This window comes from Bos indicus x Bos taurus, chromosome 15 (genome assembly GCF_003369695.1).
Source record: "Bos indicus x Bos taurus breed Angus x Brahman F1 hybrid chromosome 15, Bos_hybrid_MaternalHap_v2.0, whole genome shotgun sequence".
NCBI classification, from domain to species: domain Eukaryota; kingdom Metazoa; phylum Chordata; class Mammalia; order Artiodactyla; family Bovidae; genus Bos; species Bos indicus x Bos taurus.
Window position 1 is genome coordinate 5,037,120 of NC_040090.1, and position 25,477 is coordinate 5,062,596.

General features: G+C 40.2%; 1 pseudogene; it reads right to left on the reverse strand.

Annotated features, from left to right (window-relative positions):
• Window positions 1-463: 463 nt before the first annotated feature.
• On the reverse strand, window positions 464-1,402 carry LOC113906041 (annotated as a pseudogene).
• Window positions 1,403-25,477: the final 24,075 nt, after the last annotated feature.

A 25,477-nucleotide genomic window follows, 5' to 3' on the forward strand; every position in this document is an offset into this window, starting at 1 on the left:
TAGAATGGACTGGTTGGATCTCCTTGCAGTCCAAGGGACTCTCAAGAGTCTTCTCCCTTGGCAAACCACTTCAGTATTCTTGCCTTGAGAACCCCATGAACAGTATGAAAGGGCAAAATGATAGGATATTGAAAGAGGAACTCTCCAGGTCGGTAGGTTCCCAATATGCTAGTGGAGATCAGTGGAGAAATAACTCCAGAAAGAATGAAGGGATGGAGCCAAAACAAAAACAATACCCAGTTGTGGATGTGACTGGTGATAGAAGCAAGGTCTGATGCTGTAAAGAGCAATATTGCATAGGAACCTGGAATGTTAGGTCCATGAATCAAGGCAAATTGGAAGTGGTCAAACAGGAGATGGCAAGAGTGAACGTCAACATTCTAGGAATCAGCAGACTAAAATGGACTGGAATGGGTGAATTTAACTCAGATGACCATTATACTTATTGTTTACAAAGCCTTTGCTAAAGAAACCTTGCTCTATCTAACATTTTCCCCAAGGAATCTTTAACATCTTTATTTCTTAAGCTATAGATCAAGGGATTCAACAAGGGAATCACCACTGTGTAGAACACAGACACCACTTTATCCCTCTCCAGGGCATAGCTCGTACTTGACCGGGAGTAAATGAAGAGAATTGACCCATAGTACAAGGTGACAGCTGTCAGGTGACAGCCACTGGTGGAGAAGGCCTTCAAGCGGCCTTGGGTGGAGTTGATCTTCAAGAGGGCAGCAATGATGAAGAAATAGGAGGCAAGGATAAGCATGGCAGGAGTGATGACGTTGGAGGCAAGTATGAAATACAGCACAGCCTGGTAGCTTTCCTTCACATCACAGGCCAACTTGACAAGGGGGTGGGGGGCAGGTCACAGAAGAAATCATCAATGACGTTGTTCCTGCAGAAGCTCAAGGTAAATGTTTCACTGGTGATGATGGATGAGTTCACAAAGCCACTAAAGTAGGCAGCTGAAACAAGACTGGCACATAAATTTGGGGACATGGCCTGGGAGTAAAGCAACGGGTTAGAGATGGCCACATAGTGGTCATAAGCCATGGCAGCCAACAGGTAATGCTCGCTGTAGGCCAGTCCAGCAGAGAAAAAGAACTGAGCTAGGCAGCCAGCAAAAGAGATGCGCTTGTCGTCAGAGATGCAGGTCATTAGGATTTGGGGGACATAGACGGAAGCATACCAGAGATCCAGGAATGAAATATTCCCAATGAAGAAATACATGGGTGTGTGGAGCCAAGAATCAGCACAGATCAGAGAAATCAGGGTGATGTTCCCTAAAAGACTGCTGATATATATAATGAGGAAGATATAAAAGAGAACTCTGTAACCACGGGTCTGTCGTAAATCCTAAAAGTATGAACTCCTTCACTGTGGTATAATTTTTTTCATCCATTGAGTCTGAGCTTTTTTTTCATTCTTTTCTGTAAAAAAATGATCAGTATGTCATGATTTAAGGTATTGATGTTATCAGCTTCCCCATTATATGTCATTTTAGATTGTTTAAATACTCAACTGATGCATATACCATGTTCATTTAAAAAAAATTTGTTTATGCTGAACTGGAAATTATTCCTGTTAGAAAACTGTAAAATCTTTCTATGCTGCCTTGAAAGATCAAATTATGAACATAATATAGTATGTCACCATACATTTTTTTTCTAATCATTCTCCTTTTGAGAGATGGTGATTTATTCATCTTCTTTTCTGTTCGCAGCTAGAGTGATTGGGGAGCACGTGGAAGACATTAAAAAGGGAGTTTGCATTTGAGCTCTTAAATTCTTTTACTAGTGAATTACCTGAAGAAGCATACTTTTATTAGTCTAGCTACACTTTGGGATAACCTTGAAAGTGCATTTATGTAAATTTCTTTGAAGGTAATACTTATATTTTATTTAACTGTTTATCCATAAAACCAAGAACACAACTAAAAATAAAGTAAAACAATAATAATAAAATGTATAACTAGAATAATACAACAGGTTTACTTAGATAATAGGAATTTGAGACCATATCTATGTATGTATGACATTCAAATGCATGCTGAAAGGAAGTTAAAATATTGATCAATGGATAATTGTGTTCAAAACGTGGTTTAATTTCCTATAGAAATAAAAATTAAAAACAAAAAAACTAAACTTAACAAACTGAATGATTTGGGGGAATGTGGTAGGTAGAATATGGCCCATTAAGATGTTCAAGTTCTTTTTCTTGAAGTTTAGTTGATTTACATTATTACATTAATTTCAGGTGTACAGCATAATGATTCAGCATTTTTACAGATTATACTCTATTAAAAGTTATTACAAGAGACTTGCTATGATTCTCTGTGCTATACGTTGTATCTTTGTTGCTTATCTATTTTATACATAGTAATTTGTATCTCTTAATCCCATATTCCTAATTTGTCCCTTTACCTTGGTTTCCCCATTGGTATAACCACTAGTTTGTTTCTTGTAGCTGTAAGTCTATTTCTGTTTTGCATATATATTCATTTGTATTTTTAAATTCTACAATGTGATGTCATACAGTATTTGTCTTTATCTTACTTCATTTAGTATTTTCTAGATTAATCTACATTGTTGTAAATGGCAGAATTTCATTAATTTTTGTAGCTCACAATATTCTGCTATGTACATACGTATATTACATCTTTACCCATTCATCTGTTGCTGGGCACTTGCATTGCTTCCATATCTTGTCTTTTGTAGATAGTGCTGCTGGGAACATTGGGATGCACGTATCTTTTCAAATTAGTGCTTTACTAATTGCTGGTACATGGGGATGTACTTTATGGGGAAAGGATAATTAAGTTAAAAATTAAGAATTTTGAAATAAGAAGGTTATCAGGGTGGGCCCTAAATCCAACCACAAATATCCTTATAGAAAGGAGGTAGAGAGGGATTTGACCACAGACCCCAGAGAAGGAACAATGTGACTAGAGAAGCAGAATTCAGAGTGATACGAGCACAGGGAATGCCAGTAACCTCAGAAAGCCTAAGAGACAAGAAAGATAAGCTCCACTAGAGCCTCGGGGTGGATTGTGCCTCTGTGGACAACCGGATTTTAACCTAGTGCCATTGAGTTCTGAGCTCCAGAACTATGAGAGAATAAATTCTTGCTGCTTTAGGCCACCCAGTTTATGATCACTTAACACATTAAATTATAGAATTCAACCTCTAATAGTCTTCTTTCCTTCGAAAGTAGAAGCATTTCCACCACCAGCAATGGGGAAGAACCATCTCGGCTTGTCTATGGTACAACGTGCAAGAAACATAACACCACATAGCACAATCGAAAACTGGCTAAATTAGGGTTTTCAGGGTTCTGAACAGGCATGGATATATTTCTACTATTAGAGTCAAGGCTTTCAAAACATCTTATACCCAAGAAAAAATAAAATATATATTTTTAGGTGATGAGTGTGTGTGTGTGTGTGTGCATGAGTGTGCATACTCCGTTACATTTGACTCTTTGTGACCCCATTTACTGTGTAGTCTGCCAGGCTCCTCTGTCCATGGAATCTCCCAGGCAAGAATATTGGAATGGGTTGCCATTTCCTTCTCCAGAGGATCTTTCTGGCCCAGGGATGGAGCCTGCATATCTTACATTTCTTGCATTGGCAGGTGGGTTCTTTACCACTGCACCACCTGGGAAGATTTAGGTGATGGATTTAAGCTAAAAAATATAAATAATTGCTCTCTTGTAACTGTATCTTTTTGATGAATGGAATCCATAATTTTAATTTAAAAATGTTAATGCTACATTTATTATCAAAGTAGAATTTATTCAGAATAAGCAAACGAGGATTGGAGTAAGTAATGTTTCAGTTCTCTTAGAATTTCAGGAGTGTTGGGAGCCACGATCCTTTTTAACAAAGCGTCTTCCTGGAAGCTGCTTAAGATCAAGAATCAAGAAATATGGATTCTGATCTGAGTTGGTTGTTACCATTTGAAATAAAATGATAACCTCTAAAGCTTTATATTCTCACCTACCTTCTCAATTCAATGAGACTTTAGTGAAAGTGTTTATCATTCAATCGTGTCCAACTCTTTGCAACCCCACAGACTATACCCTACCAGGCTCCTCTGTCCATGAAATTCTCCAGGCAAGAATAATGGTGTGAGTTGTCATACCCCTCTCCAGGGGATCTTCCCAACCCAGGAATCAAACCTACATCTTCTTCATTGCAGGCTGATTCTTTACCACTGACCTATCAGGGAAACCCTCATAATATATTACACAGTAGTCTTATATATATAAAGACACAAAAGAGAGATTTTTGAGGTACCCTTACTTGCCATTCATTATTAGACTTAGAGCTGGTTGCATGCCTTGTTAGAAGGGACACTCAGAAACTTTCTTCCCACAGAATATCTCTCCTCATCTCTCATTATCAGGAGACTGATTTAAGAGGTAGATGGTTTCGGGGGTGGTTATCCAAAAGAAGCTGAGGTCTTTGTGATCTCTCAGTCCTCTTCAAGGTTAATATGTTTGCAATCTGTGTCATTCAGTTTGATAATTTAATCAGGTACTTCTTGAGTTATAGTTATAATAGCACAATATGATCCCAAAGAAATGCCTAAATATATTCGTCTATATCTATATTTTATACATAAATCTTAGATGTCAAAAAAGAAAAGTGAAAAATATATATAGAACTATAAGTATAGATGGATACATTATATACGGAAATAGATATAAATATAGACAAAGATATAGATATACGTAGAGCTAGATTGATAGACATATAAAATTTTGCTCTTTCTCTTAAAGAGATTCTATCCCATGAACTTCACAACATATAAAAAGAAACATTTCAAAGTCATGAAAATATTTCTATACTCTTACCGACATTAAGGAAGGATCAGCTTACTACAAGATAAAAGGAGACATTGGGCCATACAGTTGGCATGCAACTACTCAGGGTTTATGAGAATGAAACATCCATAGAGTATACATCTAATTATCTGTTTCACTGAAAAGAAAGAACAAGAATGAAGGAAAAGACAGTTGAAGGCATTTCAATCTGCCTGTAGTGTGGGAGACCAGGGTTTGATCCCTGGATCGGAAAGATGCCTTGGGTGTAGGGAGCCATGTTAGGCATTTCTGACAAAATGGAGGCATGGCCCCAGGCCCCATTCCTCTTCCCACAGGCACAGTCCTGGGATGAAGGAGTTAGGTCTTGTGATTCTGACTTTTTTTTTTTTCCTTTTTTGGATTGAGTTGGCTGGAAAGAATGTTAAGGTGCTTATTGTTCTTGAGAGGAGCATGAGAAGGCACAAAGCCTTCTGCAGTTGTGCCCAGAGAATAATCCATAAAGTTAACCATTGACATTTGTTCAAGGATCTTTACAAAGAACGTTCCAGGATGAGCATGTAGGCTGCAGCTTGAAGCCATGGGAAGGATTGTTATCTGAGACCTGTTTGTGAGGGAAATGTTTATGGCAAAGAAAGTTTGCTGAGTTTAGGGTTTAGGAATAGTTAAGAATAGTTAGAAGTTAAAAGTTTAAGGAATGTTGTAGTGTTAGCATATTTTACTATAGCTTGTAGGGATTAGGAATTTTAGAGATATTAATAGCTAGAAGCCTTTTTAGGAGATAGTGAGCTTAGGATACTAGAGGCAAGCAGGATTTAGAAAGATAAGAAATAAACTGAGGAATGTGGTATGCAGCCCAGACATAAGCATGAGTTATAATGTAATCACAAGTAAACACGATTCTGAGAGAATCACTGAAGCAGGAACTCTGTTTGAAGTGCAACAATGAGACAATAAATCTGGGTGAGGGGGAACTGAAAATGTCAAACCTCTGATCCAATGCTTTTGTCAAAGTATAAAAGAGAACCTGAAGCTTGAAATAAACATGCAGTCCCACGCCTTGAGTCAGAGGCTGCATCATTTTCCGCCAACACCACTCATCTCTTCAGGCTGATTCCCTGGCTGCTGGAGCTGGACTCTGGCATCTGGGGAAGGAAATGGCAACCCATTCCAGTATTCTTCCCTGGAAAATCCCATGGATGGAGGAGCCTGGCAGGCTATAGTCAATGAGATTGCAGAGTCGAACAAAACTGAGTGACTTTACTTCTTTCTTTCAGCTTTCTTCATCAATTATAACTATAGGAAAGAAAACCTTGCTGTATTTCATGAAGTGGAATTATATTATGATTTGATTATATTGTAATGTGTTTTGTTTTTTACCATATGGTGATTTACTGACCTTTTTTGCCTGGTCAATTCAACAAGATAGTTGCTTTGTGAATTATAAATTTCCTCATTTTCTCATTTGAATTTCAACTAAAGCCAAATTTTTTCAGATTACCTTAGAATCAAAAGTGCCTTCTATTCACTCCACAGGAATCCTGTTTCCAAAGGTAACAATACTGGGAGAAAATATAAGCCTGAGAATCCCTTTGGGATTTGCTTCTAAAAGCAAAGAACATGCCACGTGCTATCCTGGTGCCAAGTGACCAATTTTAATGCCAGTTATCTTTCTGGGATGAAGTAGGAAGAGAACTCTCACCATGAATATAATTGGCCCAGTTGATCCGTAAAACCCTTCAGCTTTGTGACTTCTATGCCTGCATTTGTGATAAAAGAGAGTTTGGCAGAAAGGAATAGCCAAAGAATAGTCAGCATACAACCAATGCTCAAGAATAATTTGTAGTCCACAGTTCAGTCGGTTAAGAAACTGCCTGCAACGCAGGAGACCTGGATCCGGTTCCTGGGTTGGGAAGATCCCCTGGAGAAGGGCATGGCAACCCACTCTGGTATTCTTGCCTGGAGAATCCCATGGACAGAGGAGACTGGCAGGCTACAGTCCATGGGGTCGCAAGAGTCAGACATGACTTAGCAACTCAACCATCACCACAATGGCAAAGGAAGTGATGGTTGGATGACATCACCAACTCAATGGACGCAAGTCTGAGCAAACTCCAGGAGATAGAGAAGGAAAGGGAAGCCTGGCTGCTGCAGTCCAAGGGGTTGCAAAGAGTCTCACACAAATTAGCTACTGAAGAACAATTACAATAATGAAATACAGACCATACAAAATCTTTCTTTGCTTCCAAGTACAAGAGATAATATCCAAGCAGAACTCAGAGGGAGAGTACAAGGACTACTCTGGGACACACCTGAAGAGCAGTGGGATTATGCAAATTTTCATGCAACACCTGGGAAGTTTGCCTGGAAGTTATACTAAGGGAGCTGAACACATGGTGAAGGAGGCTAGATATCTAGAAGAGGGTAAAAGCCTTGTTCCTTTCTGTTTTCACTCCCTGTGCCTGTCACTGTCATCTTAGAAACGCTTCTTCATTTAATTAGCAATTGTATTAGAATAGTTTTGCATTTGGTTACAGCTTGCAGCTTTCCTACCTTGGTTGAAACAGCCTTAATTCAGCACCTCAGAGACATAAAACCTCAAATATGTGGATTCATGTCAATGTATGGGAAAAACCACTACAGTATTGTAAAGTTTTGTAGTATTACAGTAATTTTACAGTATTGTAAAATTAGCCTCCAATTAAAATAAATAAATTAAAAAATAAAAATAAAAGACCACATGGGTCTCAAGATCTGCATGCCAATGTAAGGGTTCTTACATCTTCCCTGAGTTGGGAAGATCCCTGGAGAAGGGAATGGCAACCCATTTCAGTATTCTTGCATGGAGAATCCCTGGACAGGGGAGCCTGGCAGGCTACAGAACATGGAGACTGTTTGTTAGTCTTTGTCTAACAAAGTCATGACTGAGCACACACATGCACACTGTCTGTAGACATTCCAAATTAAAAAAAAAAAAATCTTGCTGGAGATTGCTTTTGTAATTTCATAGTAGCTTATAATAATACATTAAAAGTTTATGAATGGAACTGCTTTTACTTCTACTTCCCCAACTGGAGGGGAGGGGCTGTTTTTTGCCAGCTTATACAATATCCTATATGGAAATCCAAGTAGACTATTTACACAAAAACAGCAGGTTTTGTCTGATTTTTCCCCAGAATTTTCTCTTATATCTATTCTTTCTTTCAGTTTTCAGTTCCTACACCTCTTGTTAAACCTACTGCAACACATTATCTCAAAAACACCCTCCTCATCTGGCTGCCGCCTGCTTCATGCTTAGACTACTGTGCTGGCACTAAACTTCTGGCTTCTCATAGCTCCTGCTTTGAATCCTTCCTCTTGACAGCTGCTCTAATAATTCTCTAGAATCTTGTGTCATATTTTTACTCCAGTGCTTTAAAATATATCACATTGTTTCCTCATTTCCTCCAGAATTGAAACAGGTATGACTATGGGTAAGCTTAAGCTGTGTGCCTATTTTAATTATTGCTATTTCACGAAGTATAAGGATAACACAAATGTGGGCACATAAATGCAAATTTACACAGAGAACTAGAGAACATCCTTGGACAACACTCAGCCTTGGAGGGAAAAGAGATTAATTGTGCAAATCTGATCCCAGAGCATGGAAGCAGACAGGGGTGATTTGTAGAACATTGTGTATCAAGTCTATTATTATTCAGCCATAAGCGAGAGGGAAACCTTGCTATCTGGATAAACATGGAGGGCATATTGCAAAATGAAAGATCCAGATGCAGAAAAAAATACTGCAGAATCTCACTTATACGTTAAATCAAAACAGTAGAATACAATGGTGGTTGCCATGGACTGGGCATTGGTGCAAATGGGAAGACTTTGGTCCAAGAGGACAGATTTTCAGTTTAAAGATCCAGAAGCATTGAGTATCCAATGTACAGCATGATGGCTGTAATAAATAATAGTGCAAGTACACACGTAGCCCAGTGTTCATTGCAGCACTATTTACAATAGCCAGGACATGGAAGCAACCTAGATGTCCATCAACAGATGAATGGATAAAAAAGCTGTGGTACCTATACAAAATGGAATATTATTCAGTCACAAAAAGGAACACATTTGAGTCAGTTCTAGGGAGGTGAATGAACCCAGAGCCTGCAATACAGAGTGAAGTAAGTCAGAAAGGGTAAACAAGCATTGTATATTAATACATACATATTTATTATATTCTTTGCAGCCAAAGATGGAGACGCTCTACACAGTCAGCAAAAGCAAGACCGGGACCTGTATGTGGCACAGATCATGAATTCCTTATTGCCAAATTCAGACTTAAATTGAAGAAAGCAGGGAAAACCACCAGACCATTTATGTATGACCTAAATCAAATCCCTTATGATTATACAGTGGAAGTGAGAAATAGATTTAGGGGACTTGATCTGATAGACAGAGTGCCTGAAGAACTATGGACCGAGGTTCATGACATTGTAAAGGAGACAGGAAGCAAGACCATCCCCATGGAAAAGAAATGCAAAAAAGCAAAATGGCTGTCTGGGGAGCCCTTATTAATAGCTGTGAAAAGAAGAGAAGTGAAAAGCAAAAGAGAAAAGGAAAGATATAAGCATCTGAATGCAGAGTTCCAAAGAACAGCAAGAAGAGATAAGAAAAACTTCCTCAGCGATCAATGCAAAGAAATAGAGGAAAACAACAGAATGGTAAAGACTAGAGACCTCTTCAAGAAAATTAGAGATACCAAGGGAACATTTCATGCAAAATGGGCTCAATAAAGGACAGAAATGGTATGGACCTAACAGAAGCAGAAGACATTAAGAAGAGGTGGCAAGAATACACAGAACTGTATAAAAACGATCTTCATGACCCAGATAATCATGATGGTGTGATCACTCACCTAGAGCCAGACATCCTGGAATGTGAAGTCAAGTGGGCCTTAGAAAGCATCGCTATGAACAAAGCTAATGGAGATGATGGAATTCCAGTTGAGCTCTTTCAAATCCTGAAAGATGATGCTGTGAAAGTGCTGCACTAAATATGCCAGCAAATTTGGAAAACTCAGCAGTGGCCACAGGACTGGAAAAGGTCAGTTTTCATTCCAATCCCAAAGAAAGGCAATGACAAAGAATGCTCAAACTACCACAAAATTGCACTCATCTCACACGCTAGTATAGTAATGCTCAAAATTCTCCAAGCCAGGCTTCAGCAATATGTGAACTGTGAACTTCCAAATGTTCAAGCTGGTTTTAGGAAAGGCAGAAGAACCAGAGATTAAATTGCCAACATCCACTGAATCATGGAAAAAGCAAGAGAGTTCCATAAAAACATTTATTTCTGCTTTATTAACTATGCCAAAGCCTTTGACTGTGTGGATCACAATAAACTGTGGAAAATTCTGAAAAGCATGGGAATACCAGACCACCTGACCTGCCTCTTGAGAAATTTGTATGCAGGTCAGGAAGCACTAGTTAAAACTGGACATGGAACAACAGACTGATTCCAAATAGGAAAAGGAGTACATCAAAGCTGTATATTGTCACCCTGCTTATTTAACTTATATGCAGAGTACATCATGAGAAATGCTGGGCTGGAAGAAACACAAGCTGGAATCAAGATTTCCGGGAGAAATATCAATAACCTCAGATATGCAGATGACATCACCCTTATGGTAGAAAGTGAAGAGGAATTCAAAAGCCTCTTGATGAAGGTGAAAGTGGAGAGTGAAAAAGTTGGCTTAAAGCTCAACATTCAGAAAACAAAAATCATGGCATCTAGTCCCATCACTTTATGGGAAATAGATGGGGAAACAGTGGAAACAGTGTCAGACTTTATTTTTGGGGGGGCTCCAAAATCACTGTGGATGGTGATTGCAGCCCTGAAATTAAAAGATGCTTACTCCTTGGAAGGAAAGTTATGTCCAACCTAGATAGCATATTCAAAAGCAGAGACATTACTTTGCCAACGAAGGTCTGTCTAGTCAAGTCTATGGTTTTTCCAGTGGTCAGGTGTGGATATGAGAGTTGGACTATAAAGAAAGCTGAGCACTGAAGAATTGATGCTTTCGAACTGTTGCAGAAGACTCTTGAGAGTCCCTTGGACTGCAAGGAGATCCAACCAGTCCATTCTAAAGGAGATCAGCCTTGGGTGTTCTTTAGAAGGAATGATGCTAAAGCTGAAACTCCAGTACTTTGGCCACCTCATGTAAGAGTTGACTCATTGGAAAAGACTCTGATGCTGGGAGGGATTGGGGGCAGGAGGAGAAGGGGACGACAGGGGATGAGATAGCTGGATGGCATCACCGACTCGATGGACATGAGTTTGGGTGGACCTCGGGAGTTGGTGATGGACAGGGAGGCCTGGTGTGGTGCAATTCATGGGGTCGCAAAGAGTCAGACACAACTGAACGACTGAACTGATGGGCTCTAGAAAAATGGTATTGATGAACCTATGTGCTCAGACGCTCAGCCATGTCCAGCTTTTGGTGACTCCATGGACTGGAGGCCTCCAGGCTCCTCTGTGTCTCTGCAGGAAGCAGCAGAGACACAGGCATAGAGAACAGAATTGTGGACACCGTGGGGGCAGGAGGGGGTGGGGCGAACTGAGAGGGGAGCATGGAAGCATATACATTACCATATGCATTACCATATGCAAAATAGACAGCCAGTGGGAATCTGCTGTATGACATTGGCAGCTCAACCCAGTGCTCTGTGACAAGCTAAAGGGGTGTGGGGCTCTGTGACAACCTACAGGGATGGGGTGGGATGGGGTGAGGAGGCGTGATGGGGTGGGGAGATGGAATGGTGTGGGGAAGGGAGAGGGAGGTGCGAGAGTAGGGCGATGGAGGCATATCTGTGGCTGCTTCATGTCCATTTATGGCAGAAACAAACAACACTGTAAAGCAATCATCCTCCAATTAAGACTAATTTTTAAAAAGTACTGTAGAAAACAAGTATATGATATACTTGAAATTTGCTAAGAGAATAAATCTTCAGTGCTCTTATCACTCATAAAAAATGGTAACTACATGAAGTAATGAATGTGTTAATTAGCTTAATTGTGATAATCATTTCCCAGTGTATATGTATATTAAAGCATCATGTCATACATCTTAAATATATAAAACTTTCTGTCAACTTTTAAAAAATGCCTTTTGATGATGTACTCAAATATTCATATCTGAGTCCTGGAAAGAAAAAGGAGGAAATAGTACTTGGTCAGGCAAAGTGCTGTTAGAGCCTCTGCAAAACCTATGTGTCACTCCTATCCTGTGACTTGGAGGCTTTCACCACTACAGGTGGGATAGGAGAGCCCTCCTCTATCTAAACACCCACTCAGTGCCATACACATTTGCCTGATCTTGAAGCAAAGGATGAAGGGGAACTAAGGCAAAGGGGCAGAAAACGTCACTGTGTGCCTAGGATCCCTAAGGACCACTCAGAGAATGAGGCTTCCCTGGTGGCTCAGATGATAAAGAATCTGCCTGCCAATGCAGGAGATCCAGGTTCTATCCATGGATTAGGAAGATCCCCTGAAGAAGGAAATGGCAACCAGCTCCAGTATTCTTGCCTGGAGAATTCCATGGACAGAGGAGCCTGGTGGCCTACAATCTGTGTGATCACAGAGTCAGACATAACTAAGCAAGTCACACTAATATACTCAGAGAATGCAAGAGGGCAAAGCTGCTTAACTGTAACTATGTCAGGCACAGGGGCCATTTTTTGGAAGGAGAAGAAAAAGGAGCAAGGTCATAATAACTGACTGTGCTCTTAAATTTATGAAATACTCTTGCATAATAGAGGAAATTGAAAGTGGATCAGCCGTGTCAGACTCTTTGTGACCCCATAGACTAGTCCATGGAATTCTCTAGGTCAGAACACTGGAGTGGGTAGCCTTTCCCTTCTCCAGGGGATCCTCCCAATCCAGGAATTGAACCCAGGTCTCCCACATTGCAGGCAGATTCTTTACCAGCTGAGCCACAAGGGAAGCCTGAGAATTCTGGAGTGGGTAGCCTGTCCCTTCTCCAGTGGGTCTTCCCAACCCAGAAATCAAACCAGGGTGTCCTGCATTGTAGGTGGATTCTTTACCAACTGAGCTGCATAATAGAGGAGATCCCTGCACAAGGCTAGACAAATTAAGGCTGAGTCATTTGTACTTCTATAAACAGGATCTCAATCAAAGAAAAATGTTTCTGTTTATGCTGCTGCTGCTGCTAAGTCACTTCAGTTCTGTTTATGACCCTACTGTAAATCACAGTCCCTCTAAATAACCTAGGACCAGTATTGGAACTTGACAAGATAATAGTTCGTGCTTCCCTACATGACACAAAAAGGCTCATAAATTACGGTCTTCCTGCCCAGTCACATCTTCTGCTAGTCATCATCACCATGCTTTCAATGGTGCAGACCCTTCGAACTCTGTCTTATAACCTGGAAAGCCTCCACCATGAGCACCTCTCCTTGGATTTGAGCATGCTGTTCCTTGAGCTTGCAATATTTTTGCAAGCTACTCCATCTTGCATGCTTCTAGTAATGCCACATAATTCAAGTCAAAAATTAGCCTAAAACATCTGGCATTCCCCCACCATCTTGCAAAAATAGTATGAATCACTCACTGTTCTTTGTAATGGTGATCCCCAACGAGGTGCATTTCCGTACAAGGTACTGACAAGGATTCATCTCCAATATATATAAAGAACTCATGCAATTCACTATCTAAAAACAAACAACCAATCAAAAAATTGGCTAAAGGTCTAAATAAAACACAGATGGCCAAGAGACATAGGAAAAGATGCTCAGCATCACTAATTGTTCAGTTCAGTTCAGTTCAGTCGCTCAGTCATGTCTGACTCTCTGCGAACCCATAGACTGCAGCACGCCAGGCTTCCCTCTCTATCACCAATTCCCGGAGTTTACTTAAACTCATGTCCATTGAGTCGGTGATGCCATCCAACCATCTCATTCTCTGTTGTCCCCTTCTCCTCCCGCCTTCAATCTCTCCCAGCATCAGGGTCTTTTCAAATGAGTTGGTCCTTAACATCACATGGCCAAAGTATTGGAGTTTCAGCTTCAACATCAGCACTTCCAATGAACACCCAGGACTGATCTCCTTTAGGATGGACTGGGTGGATCTCCTTGCAGTCCAAGGGACTCTCAAGAGTCTTCTCCAGTTCAAAAACATCAAATCTTCTGCGCTCAACTTTCTTTATAGTCCAACTCTCACATCCATACAGGAGAAAGGAAATCAAAGCTACAGTGAGGTGCCAATCTACACTGATCAGAATGGCCATCATCAAAAAACCTACACACAATAAATGCTGGAGAGGGTGTGGAGGAAAGGGAGTTCCCTAGCATTGTTGATGGGAATGTAAATTGATACAGCCACTTGGAGAACAGTATGGAGATTCCTTAAAAAAATTCTAAAAATAGAATCACCACTATTGAACATATAACTGAGAAAACCATGATTCAAAAAGACACATGCGCAAAGCACCATCAACACCAAGAACTCAGGAATCCCTCCACCTCTGTCCTCCACTCTCAACACTTAATAAAAAGAATGGTTACTATGGCAAGTTCTTGCTGAATTCCAGGCACAGGGTTGATAATTTTATGGATATCATCTCACTCAAACCTCAAACAATTGAAAGAGACAAAAACCTGCCTAGGGCAGTGGGAAACTTTCTTAAACCTCAGATAACTAAAATAAAAAGTGTATAAGATATACATTTCTCTAAGAAGTAAAATTGTTTTTTAAAACAGCAAATAGCAACTGTATTTAAGCATTCTATGAATAATTTGCAAAATAAGTTAAAACACATAAAGTGTTTAGAACCTTGTTTAACATAGATAATATATAATTTTAGAATTAATATTAATATTGTTTGATTTCTTTATTTTGAATACTGAGGTGCTCTTCGTATCCTTTAGGGAAGATGGCATAAAATCTCAGAAATTGCAGCTTTTCTGGTAATGTGAAATTCCTATCTAATTCCATAAATTTTATCAAGCAGTGCTCTGACAAGAATATTAGAGATATATGTATGGTAAGACAAATAGGCATTGCTGAGTTTAAAAATCAAAAGCAAACAAACATGTAGTCCCTGCCTTCAAGAAAGATAACTTAATCAATCATGGAAATGTAATTGAAAGCAAATACTCTAACACCAGAGTTCCCAAGTGCCTCAGTGTAAAGAATCTGCCTGCCAATGAAGAAGACATGGGTTCAATCCCTTGGTCAGAAGATCTCCTGGAGAGAGAAATGGGAACTCACCCCAGAATTCTTGCCTGGACAATCCCATAGACAGAGAAGCCTGGCGGCTCGCTATGGGGTCACTAAAGAATCAGACACAGCTGAATGACTAAACAACAACATTATAATACTCTTTTGCAGGCAAATATAAAAGGAAAAAAATTGTTAAAAGGATTTATGTTCTGTACTTTCCAATAAATCTTGTCCTGAAATTAAATTTAACCTTAAAAAAATATTTGTCTATTTAAAAAGATGAAAGAAGGTGATTATTTTTTGTTTGTTTGTTTATGTTTTTTAATTTATTTATTTTAATTGGAGGCTAATTACTTTACAATATTGTAGTGGTTTTTGCCATATGTTGACATGAATCAGCCATGTGTGTACATGTGTTCCCCATCCTGAACCCCCCTCCCATCTCCCTCCCCATCCCATCCTTCTGGGTCATCAGTTGGACCTGAAGCAGGTTAAACATAAAGTGGTAGGTTGAATGGAGTTTTCATTTTCCTTCTATATACTTTAGGGATTTTGACTCTTTTTAGTAACAGACATGAATTAATATAGCCTTCTAATAGAAATTTAAAAGAATTATTTCCCTCTATCTATAAACATATTAAATATAATTAATGACAGTGTTTATGAATGATTTAAAATTTTTTCTATATAATTATTTGTGTCCATATGTGTACAGTCAAAAAACCCAGTCCAACTTCAGCATAACAAGGAAAGACGCTTTTGTTGGATAAATCTTGCCACCTTGTGGTGTATAAAAATAATACTGTGCTTAAAGTATTCACACATGTGTTCAACAAGAAGCACTGTCCTTTAGCCAGGCTCTCCTGCCCTGGCTATAGAATCTATACCCTTCCAAGTATCCATAATCTAGAATCCTAACTTTGTAGTATTTATTATGCTGAATAATTTACATATATTTGCAGTTGTTTATTTTCCTGTATCTTCTGTAGAAGAGACCACAAACCCCAAGAACACTGGGTGATTTTTTCCCTGAGTCAGATATGACTGAGGATGCAATGCAAGAAGTAGAACACAATGTTTTCATACACACATATATACAGTGCAAGGAGTACTATATCAAACCTAATTAACATATCCACCTTCTCACATCATTGTGTGTGTGTGTATGTGTGTGTGTTGAGATCACCTGAGATCTACTCTCTTAGCAAGTTTCCAATATAATATAATCATTAACTATGATCACCATGCAGCACTTTGGGTGTCTCAAACTTATTCATCCTACATAACTGAAACTTCACACACTTTGACCAACATCTCCCTGTTTCCCACACCTTCCTGTCCTCACTCTACTCACCATTTCTATGAATTTGATTTCTGCTTTTGATTTCTGAGCTTTTGGTGCCACATTCAAAAAATCATTGCCAATGTCAAGGATATTTCCCTCTATGTTTTCTTGTAGTTTTTACAGTATAAAGAATTACATTTAAGTCTCTAATCCATTTTGGGTTGACTATTGCATGTGCTGTAACAGCAGGGACCCACCCATATTTCTTTTTTGCATAATTACTCATGGTTTTTTACTGCAATTCTCTCACTTTTATCTTAAAACAACATTGTCATGTCTTGTAATACCTATTCAAAATTACTTCATCAATTCAGGACCTCCCCCTAAACTAGTATAATGTTTGTTCTGTCATACATTTCCTCTGAGTGTATTTATGTGTGTGTATACAGTATACGTCAAAGCCTTTGACTGTGTGGATCACAATAAACTGTGGAAAATTCTGAAAGAGATGGGAATACCAGACCACATGACCTGCCTCATGAGAAATCTGGATGCAACACTTAGAACTGGACATGGAACAACAGACTGGTTCCAAACAGGGAAAGGAGTACGTCAAAGCTGTATATTGTCACCCTGCTTATTTGAGTACATCATGAGAAACGCTGGGGAGAAGCACAAGCTGGAATCAAGATTACCAGGAGAAATATCAATAACCTCAGATATGCAGATGACACCACCCTTATGGCAGAAAGTGAAGAGGAACTGAAAAGCCTCTTGATGAGAGTGAAAGAGGAGAGTGAAAAAGCTGGCTGAAAACTCAACATTCAAAAAGCTAAGATCATGGCATATGGTCCCATCACCTCATGGCAAGTAGATGGGGAAACAATGGAAACGGTGACAGACTTTCTTTACATGGGCCCCAAAGTCACTGAAGATGGTGACTACAACCATGAAATTAAAAAACACTCGCTTCTTGGTAGAAAAGCCGTGACAAAGATAGATAGCATATTAGAAAGCAAAGACATTACTTTGCAGACAAAGTTTCATCTAGCCAAAGCCATGGTTTTTTCCAGTAGTCATGTATGGATGTGAGAGTTAGGCCATAAGGAAGGCTGAGTGCCAAAGAACTGATGCCTTTGAACTGTGGTGTTGAAGAAGACTCTTGAGAGTCCCTTGGAATACAAATAAATCAAATCAGTCAGTCCTAAAGGAACTCAGTCCTGAATATTTATTGGAAGGATTGAAGCTGCAAATGAAGCTCCAAAATTTTTGGTCACATGATGTGAAGAGCCAACTCGTTGGTAAAGACCCTGATGTTAGGAAAGATTGAAGGCAGGAGAAGAAGCTGATGACAGAGGGTGAGATGGTTACATGGCACCACCAACTTGATGGACATGAGTTTGAGCAAACCCTGGGAGTTGTTGAAGGACAGGGAAGCCTGGGATGCAGCAGTCCATGGGGTTGCAAAGAGTCAGACATGACTGAGTGACTGAACAAAACAACTAGGAACAATCCACAGACAGTTTTGAAGAGAGAATGTTAAAGGAAAATATGAGGGAATTTTAGTTTGAAGGGGATGAGGAGAAAGGGGGAAGAGGAGGGCCGAAAATCAGGTATTCAGGGCTGTCAGCTGCTCATCTGGCCTCATCCAGTGACACCTGAGATTTGCTTGAGCCAGGAGCTGACAATGTGTATAGACTTATAACTGTATCATATTCCAGAGTGAATACAAAACTAGCATAAAGCATCAATTACACAGTGCTGAATCATTGAAATGAGACTCCAATAAACGAGGAAAGAGACAGCACAGATAAACATCAGTGAGGTCCAGGACTTGGAGACACAGCTCCCAAGTTCCTTCCTCAGGGACATAGGATGCTGTTTGTATTTTCAATCATGAATTACCAGATGCTTACAAGACCTGGACTTAGGAAAGCCACATTAATGTCCAAGGAAGGCTGGGTGGCCAAAATTAGGCTGTCTGACCAAAAGCAACAGAAGAAACCAAGAAAACCTAATGTGAGATCAAGTTCATGTGTCCGATGCACGGAGAAGCCAAACAAACCAAAACGTTGGATTTTGGAGCAGAGAAAAGTTTATTGCAGAGTCACTCAAGGAGACAGGTGGCTCATGACCTAAAAAGCCCCAAGTTCCCTGAAGGGTTTGGCCAAGCATTTTTAAAAGTCAGGTGTGGGAGGGGCGGGTCCCAGCCTAGGTTGTGCTGATCAGCTCATGCACTATTCTCCAACTGGCTGATGGGAGAGAGCAGGGTGATGTCCCAGAGGTTAACTCTATCAGTTCTTAAGCTCCAGAAGGCCCTGGGGCTATGTGCTCATGGTCATCCAGTAGTTAACATCTTCTATTTGGTAGGGGCTTTTCCCATCTGGACTTCCCTGATGGCTCAGAAGGTAAAGCTTCTGTCTACAATGTGAGAGACCTGGGTTCATTCCCTGGGTTGGGAAGATTCCCTGGAGAAGGAAATGGCAACCCACTCCAGTACTCTTGCCTTGACAATCCCGTGGATGGAGGAGCTTGATGCAGGCTACTGTCCATGGAGTTGCAAAGAGTCGGGCACGACTGAGCAACTTCACTTTCACTTTCACTTCCCCATCTGTAAAACAAGTCAGGTAAAGCCCATCTGATAAGGTTATCTATAAAAAAACACTTCTGTAGAGATGATGAAGTGCATAATATAGGGGAAGCTGGTCCCTGGAAGGGCACATAGGATCCTGTTTGGGTACAATTACAGAAACTGGGTGCAAATCATCTATCAGTTTCATGTTTTGTTTGTTTAATAATTTTATTTATTTTTGCCTGTGAGTCTTCATTGCTATGTGGGCTTTTATCTAGTAGTAGCAAGTGGGGGCTATTCTCTAGTTGTGGTAAGTGGGCTTCTCATTGTGGTGGCTTCTCTTTTTGTGGCTCCCAGGCTCTAAAGCAGAGGCTCAAAAGTTGAGGTTCATGGGCTTAGTTGCTCCATGGGACATGGTATCTTCCCAAGTCAGGGACTGAACCCATGTGTCCTGCACTGGCAGGTGGATTCTTAACCTCTGAGCCACCAGGCAAGCCAGGTTTTTTTTTTTTTTTTTTTTCTTGTTTTTTCTTATGACCAACATTAATAAACTAGCACAGAAGGCACACCATGTCTCTCTCAGACCCTGGCACAGGAATATCTATCACTAGCTAGTTGACTTCATCCCGGACTAGACAGGATCAGCACCTTGGCTCCAGATGTCCCTGAAATAAGCACAGAATTCTAACAAGTCAGCTGAGGTTAATTTTGTACTCACATACATAACCTGCACTTCCTCAGGTCACGAGGGGACAATTAAAAATGAAATGTTAAAACAATGATAGGAAATATCTTTTGGCTCCATCTCTATAACTCTTCCCTACCTATCCCTATTCAAATATTTCCCTTTCAGCCCTGGCTAGCCTTCAGAAGATCCCTGAAATCTTGGTCACTGGCTGCAACTGAGCTTGGGACCTGCATTTTCTCCTGGGGCCAGACTTGGTTGCCACTAAGTACATCCGAAAGTATTAACACATCCAAATGATGGTTGACTAGTCTCTGTTGCTAGAGATAGAAGATTCTTTTTCCAGCCTCAATGATGATGTTCTCAGACACAAAAGGGAGAATCACTGCTTTCTTCCTGCCAGTTAAGTTAAAGCTGGATACTCTGGACCTTGGCTTCTAATGTGGGACTGGTCACATATAAACTCAGCACCACTGTTGTAAGTGGTTCTCTACTCAGATTAAAGGACTTCACTTGATGAACTTGCCAGCAGCTGAAATGGAAAGGATATTGAGTCAAGTTAGAACATAAATCATGCAGTGCCTATAATGTCTCTGTGAAGGCTTGCTTGCAAGGTCTTCTCCTAAGTTGCTGCTGATGAACTCAAATTCACTAAAACTGCTGCTTCTCTGAAAGATTGATCTTTCTCTTTGAGAAAGTGTTTATCAGGGTGGACAATAACTAGGATTCAAAGGACAAGTTAGCAATTCAGCTCCTGACTTGAAAAACCACTGTAGTAAGCCCCTCTCCAATCACAACAAAAATAACACTTAGAAACTCATAAGTAACCAACCTGGCTTTTTGATTGAGCAATATACTGTCAGGATTAATTAAGCAATGTCGAGAATTATTCCTATCTGTTCAGTTCAGTTCAGTCCCTCAGTTGTGTCTACCTCTTTGTGACCCTATGAACCACAGCATGCCAGGACTCCCTGTCCAACACCAACTCCCAAAGTTTGCACAAACTCATGTCCATTGAGTCTGTGATGCCATCCAAACATCTTATCCTCTGTTGTCCCCTTCTCCTCTCGTCTTCAAACTTTCCCAGCATCAGGGTCTTTTCCAATGAGTCAGCTCTTCCTATCAGGTGGCCAAAGTTTTGGAGATTCAGCTTAAGCATCAGTCCTTCCAATGAACACCCAGGACTGATCTCCTTTAGGATGGACTGGTTGAGTCTCATTGCAGTCCAAGGGACTCCCAAGAGTCTTCTCCAACACCATAGTTCAAAAGCATCAACTCTTCAGCACTCAGCTTTCTTTATAGTCCAATTCTCACATCCATGCATGAATACTGGAAAAACCATAGCCTTGACTAGATGGACCTTTGTTGGCAAAGTAATGTCTCTGCTTTTTAATATGCTGTCTAGGTTAGTCATAACTTTCTTTCCAATGAGTAAGTGTCTTTTAATTTAATGGCTGCAATCACCATCAGCAGTGATTTTGGAGCCCCAAAAAATAAAATCAGTCACTGTTTCCACCGTTTCCCATCTATTTGCCATGAAGTGATAGGATCGGATGCCATGATCTTAGTTTTTTGAATGTTGAGCTTTAAGTCAACTTTTTCCACTCTCCTCTTTCACTTTCATCAAGAGGCTTTTTAGTTCTTCTTCACTTTCTGCCATAAGGGTGGTGTCATCTGCATATCTGATGTTATTGATATTTCTCCCGGGAATCTTAATTCCAGGTTGTGCTTCTTCCTGCCCAGCATTTCTCATGATGTACTCTGCATATAAGTTAAATAAACAGGGTGTCAATATACAGTCTTGACACACTCATTTTCCTATTTGGAACCCGTCTGTTGTTCCATGTTCAGTTCTAACTGTTCCTTCCTAACTTGCATACAGATTTCTCAAGAGGCAGGTCAGGTGATCTGGTATTCCCATCTCTTGTAGAATTTTCCACAGTTTATTGTGATCCACACAGTCAAAGGCTTTGGCACAGTCAATAAAACAGGGGTTGATGTTTTTTTTCTGGAACTCTCTTGCTTCCTTGATGACCCAGCAGATGTTGGCAATTTGATCTCTGGTTCCTCTGCCTTTTCTAAAACCAGCTTGAATATCTGGAAGGTCACAGTTCATGTACTGTTGAAGCCTTGCTTGGAGAATTTTGAGCATTACTTTGCTAGTGGGTGAGATGAGTGCAATTGTGTGGTAGTTTGAACATTCTTTGGCATTGCCTGTCTTTGGGATTGGAATAAAAACTGACCTTTTCCAGTCCTGTGGCCACTGCTGAGTTTTCTAATTTGTGGCATATTGAGTGCAGCACTTTCACAGCATCATCTTTTAGGATTTGAAGTAGCTCAACTGGATTTCCATCACATCCACAAGCTTTGTTCAAAGAAATGCTTTCTAAGGCCAACCTGACCTCACATTCCAGGATGTCTGGCTCTAGGTGAATGATCACACCATTGTAATTATCTGGTTCGTGAAAATCTTTTTTGTATACTTCTTCTCTGTTCTCTTGCCACCTCTTCTTAATATCTTCTGCTCATTACCTTTATATAAGAAAGAGATTGATGCATGGACAAATAAATACATTTATGATTGTGTTTATATTAGACTCTCAATAGAGACCCAAGAGAGTAATAGAAGTTGTTACACAAACATTAGGTATTGACACGTGAGAAGAAGTAGAGGTAGAAATGCAGTTTGAAATAAGCTGTATAGTATTTATTTATGACCTATATGAATCCAATATCCTAAAATAAAAATAAAGGCTGAATCACTTAAATTTTTTTAGTAAGTGTTTATTGTAGTTTATGGCAGAAAATGTGAGGGACAGAATGCAAAAACTCTTTTTCAGAGATCTTTGATCTTTAAGTGGTGATAGTTCTTGCATAGCTTTTAGGGTGCCTTTGAAACTTTGAAACTGTACACAAAATAATGAATCTCTTTGCAAATGTGTATATTTCTAGGGAACTTATGTGACATTTTCCAAAAGACCCCATGATCCAAAACAATGTGATAAATCATGGTTTTGAGGATTCATAATAATCTCCGGACTTATCTTTTGAATATTAAGATATTATATAACATGGTGGCTATGAATATGAGTTCTGGATACAAGAGAGCTGGAATCTTCACTCAACTGCTTCATTTAACTAGCTGTGCATCACTGGTTAATTTATTAAAACTTCCTAACCTCACTTTTCTTTATTTTCAATAGAAAGAAAATAGTAATAATCTCCAAATGGCATTGTGAGGGTTAAAATAATGCATATGAAAGTGTTAGTCACTCAGTGGTGTCTGACCCCTTGGACTGTTGGCCAGACTTCTCTGTCCATGGCATTCTCCAGGCACGAATACTGGAGTGGGTAGCCAGTCCCTCTCCAGGGGATCTTCCCCATCCAAGGATCAAAACCAGATCTCTTGCATGGCAGGAAGATTTTTTACTATTCAAGATACATAATAAGAATATTATTATTAAAATAATTGAACTACATATTAGCACAGTGATTACTTAGCAAGCTTTGGGATGAGTCAAAACATGCACTTTGTTTTGGGCATGTTGAATTTGAGATGCTTGCAGGATATCTAAAGAGACATCCAGTAGAAAGTTGGATTTAAGGGTCTGGAATGCTGGTAAAGACCTCTGTTGTGTTATTAGTTTTTGTTTCTGTCTATAATTAGTCCCTTGATTAGCTAATCTAATTTCATTGTCTTATGGGTTTGACTCTCAAATTCATATATCCAGTAGAAGTCTTACTAAACACACACTCCATACAACTATTCAGCAAACAATATTGGATATTTTATAGGCATCTCAAAATGAATATGTCCCAAATCAAATTCTTGATCATTCCCTCTTAACCTGACCCATCTACAGCCTTCCACATATTGGGTTTCCCTTGTGGTTCAGATGGTAAAGATTGTGCCTGCAATGCAAGAGATCCAGGTTCAATTCCTGGGTCAGGAAGATACCCTGGAGAATGAATGGCTTACCCACTCCACTAATCTTTCCTGAAGAATTCCATGGAGAGAGGAGCCACATATTAATTAACAATATTTTCATTTTTCTAGTTACTCAAGACAAAAATGTTGAAGTCACCCTGATCTTCTTACTTCTCTTTCACCCCACATAAAATCCACCCCAACCATCAGAACAAGACCCAGTTTCCCCTGCAGTCACTCTCTCCCATCAGGAAACTTTCATAAACCTATTATCCCTCTTCATCGGAGGGTAGACAGACTGAAAACCGCAATCACCAAAAACTAACCAATCTAATTACATGGACCACAGCCTTGTCAAACTCAATGAAACTATGAGCCATGCTGTGTAGGGCTACCCAAGAGGGATGGGTCGTGGTGGAATGTTCTGATGAAATTTGGTCCACTGGAGAAGGCAATGGCAACCCACTCCAGTACTCTTGCCTGGAAAATCCCATGGATGGAGGGGCCTGGCAGGCTGCAGTCCATGGGGTCGCTAGAAGTTGGATATGACTGAGCGACTTCACTTTCACTTTTCACTTTCATGCATTGGAGAAGGAAATGGCAACCCAATCCAGTGTTCTTGCCTGGAGAATCCCAGGGACGGGGAGCCTGGTGGGCTGCCGTATATGGGGTTGCACAGAGTCAGATACGACTGAAGTGACTTAGCAACAGCAGCAGCAGCAGATAAGGGAATGGCATACCACTTCAGTATTCTTCCCTTGAGAATCCCATGGACAGGATGAAAAGGCAAAAAGATAGGGCACTGAAAGATGAGCTCCCCAGGTCGGTTCAGTTCACTTCAGTTCATTTCAGTCACTCAGTTGTGTATGACTTTTTGTGACCCCATGAATCACAGCACACCAGGCCTTCCTGTCCATCACCAACACCCGGAGATCACTCAGACTCACATCCATCGAGTCAGTGATGCCATCCAGCCTTCTCATCCTCTGTCGTCCCCTTCTCCTCCTGCCCCCAATCCCTCCCAGCATCAGAGTCTTTTCCAATGAGTCAACTCTTCACATGATGTGGCCAAAGTACTGGAGTTTCAGCTTTAGCATCATTCCTTCCAAAGAAATCTCAGGGCTGATCTCCTTCAGAATGGACTGGTTGGATCTCCTTGCAGTCCAAGGGACTCTCAAGAGTCTTCTCCAACACTGCAGCTCAAAAGCATCAACACTTCGGCGCTCAGCTTTCTTCACAGTCCAACTCTCACATCCATACATGACCACAGGAAAAACCATAGCCTTGACTAGACGAAGCTTTGTTGGCAAAGTAATGTCTCTGCTTTTCAATATGCTATCTAGGTTGGTCATAACTTTCCTTCCAAGGAGTAAGCATCTTTTAAGTTCATGGCTGCAATCACCATCTGCAGTGATTTTGGAGCCCAAAAAAATAAAATCTGACACTGTTTCCACTGTTTCCCCATCTATTTTCCATGAAGTGATGGGACCAGATGCCATGATCTTCATTTTCTGAATGGTGAGTTTTAAGCCAACTTTTTCACGCTCCTCTCTCACCTTCATCAAAAGGCTTTTTAGTCCCTCTTCACTTTCTGCCATAAGGGTGGTGTAATCTGCATATCTGAGGTTATTGATATTTCTTCCAGAAATCTTGATTCCAGCTTGTGTTTCTTATAGCCCAGCGTTTCTCATGGTGTACTCTGCATAGAAGTTAAATAAGCAGGGTGACAATATACAGCCTTGACGTACTCCTTTTCCTATTTGGAACCAGTCTGTTGTTCCATGTCCAGTTCTAACTGTTGCTTCCTGACCTGCATACAAATTTCTCAAGACACAGGTCAGGTGGTCTGGTATTCTCATCTCTTGTATAATTTTCCACAGTTTATTGTGATCCACACAGTCAAAGGCTTTGGCATAGTCAATAAAGCAGAAATAGATGTTTTTCGGGAACTGTTTTGCT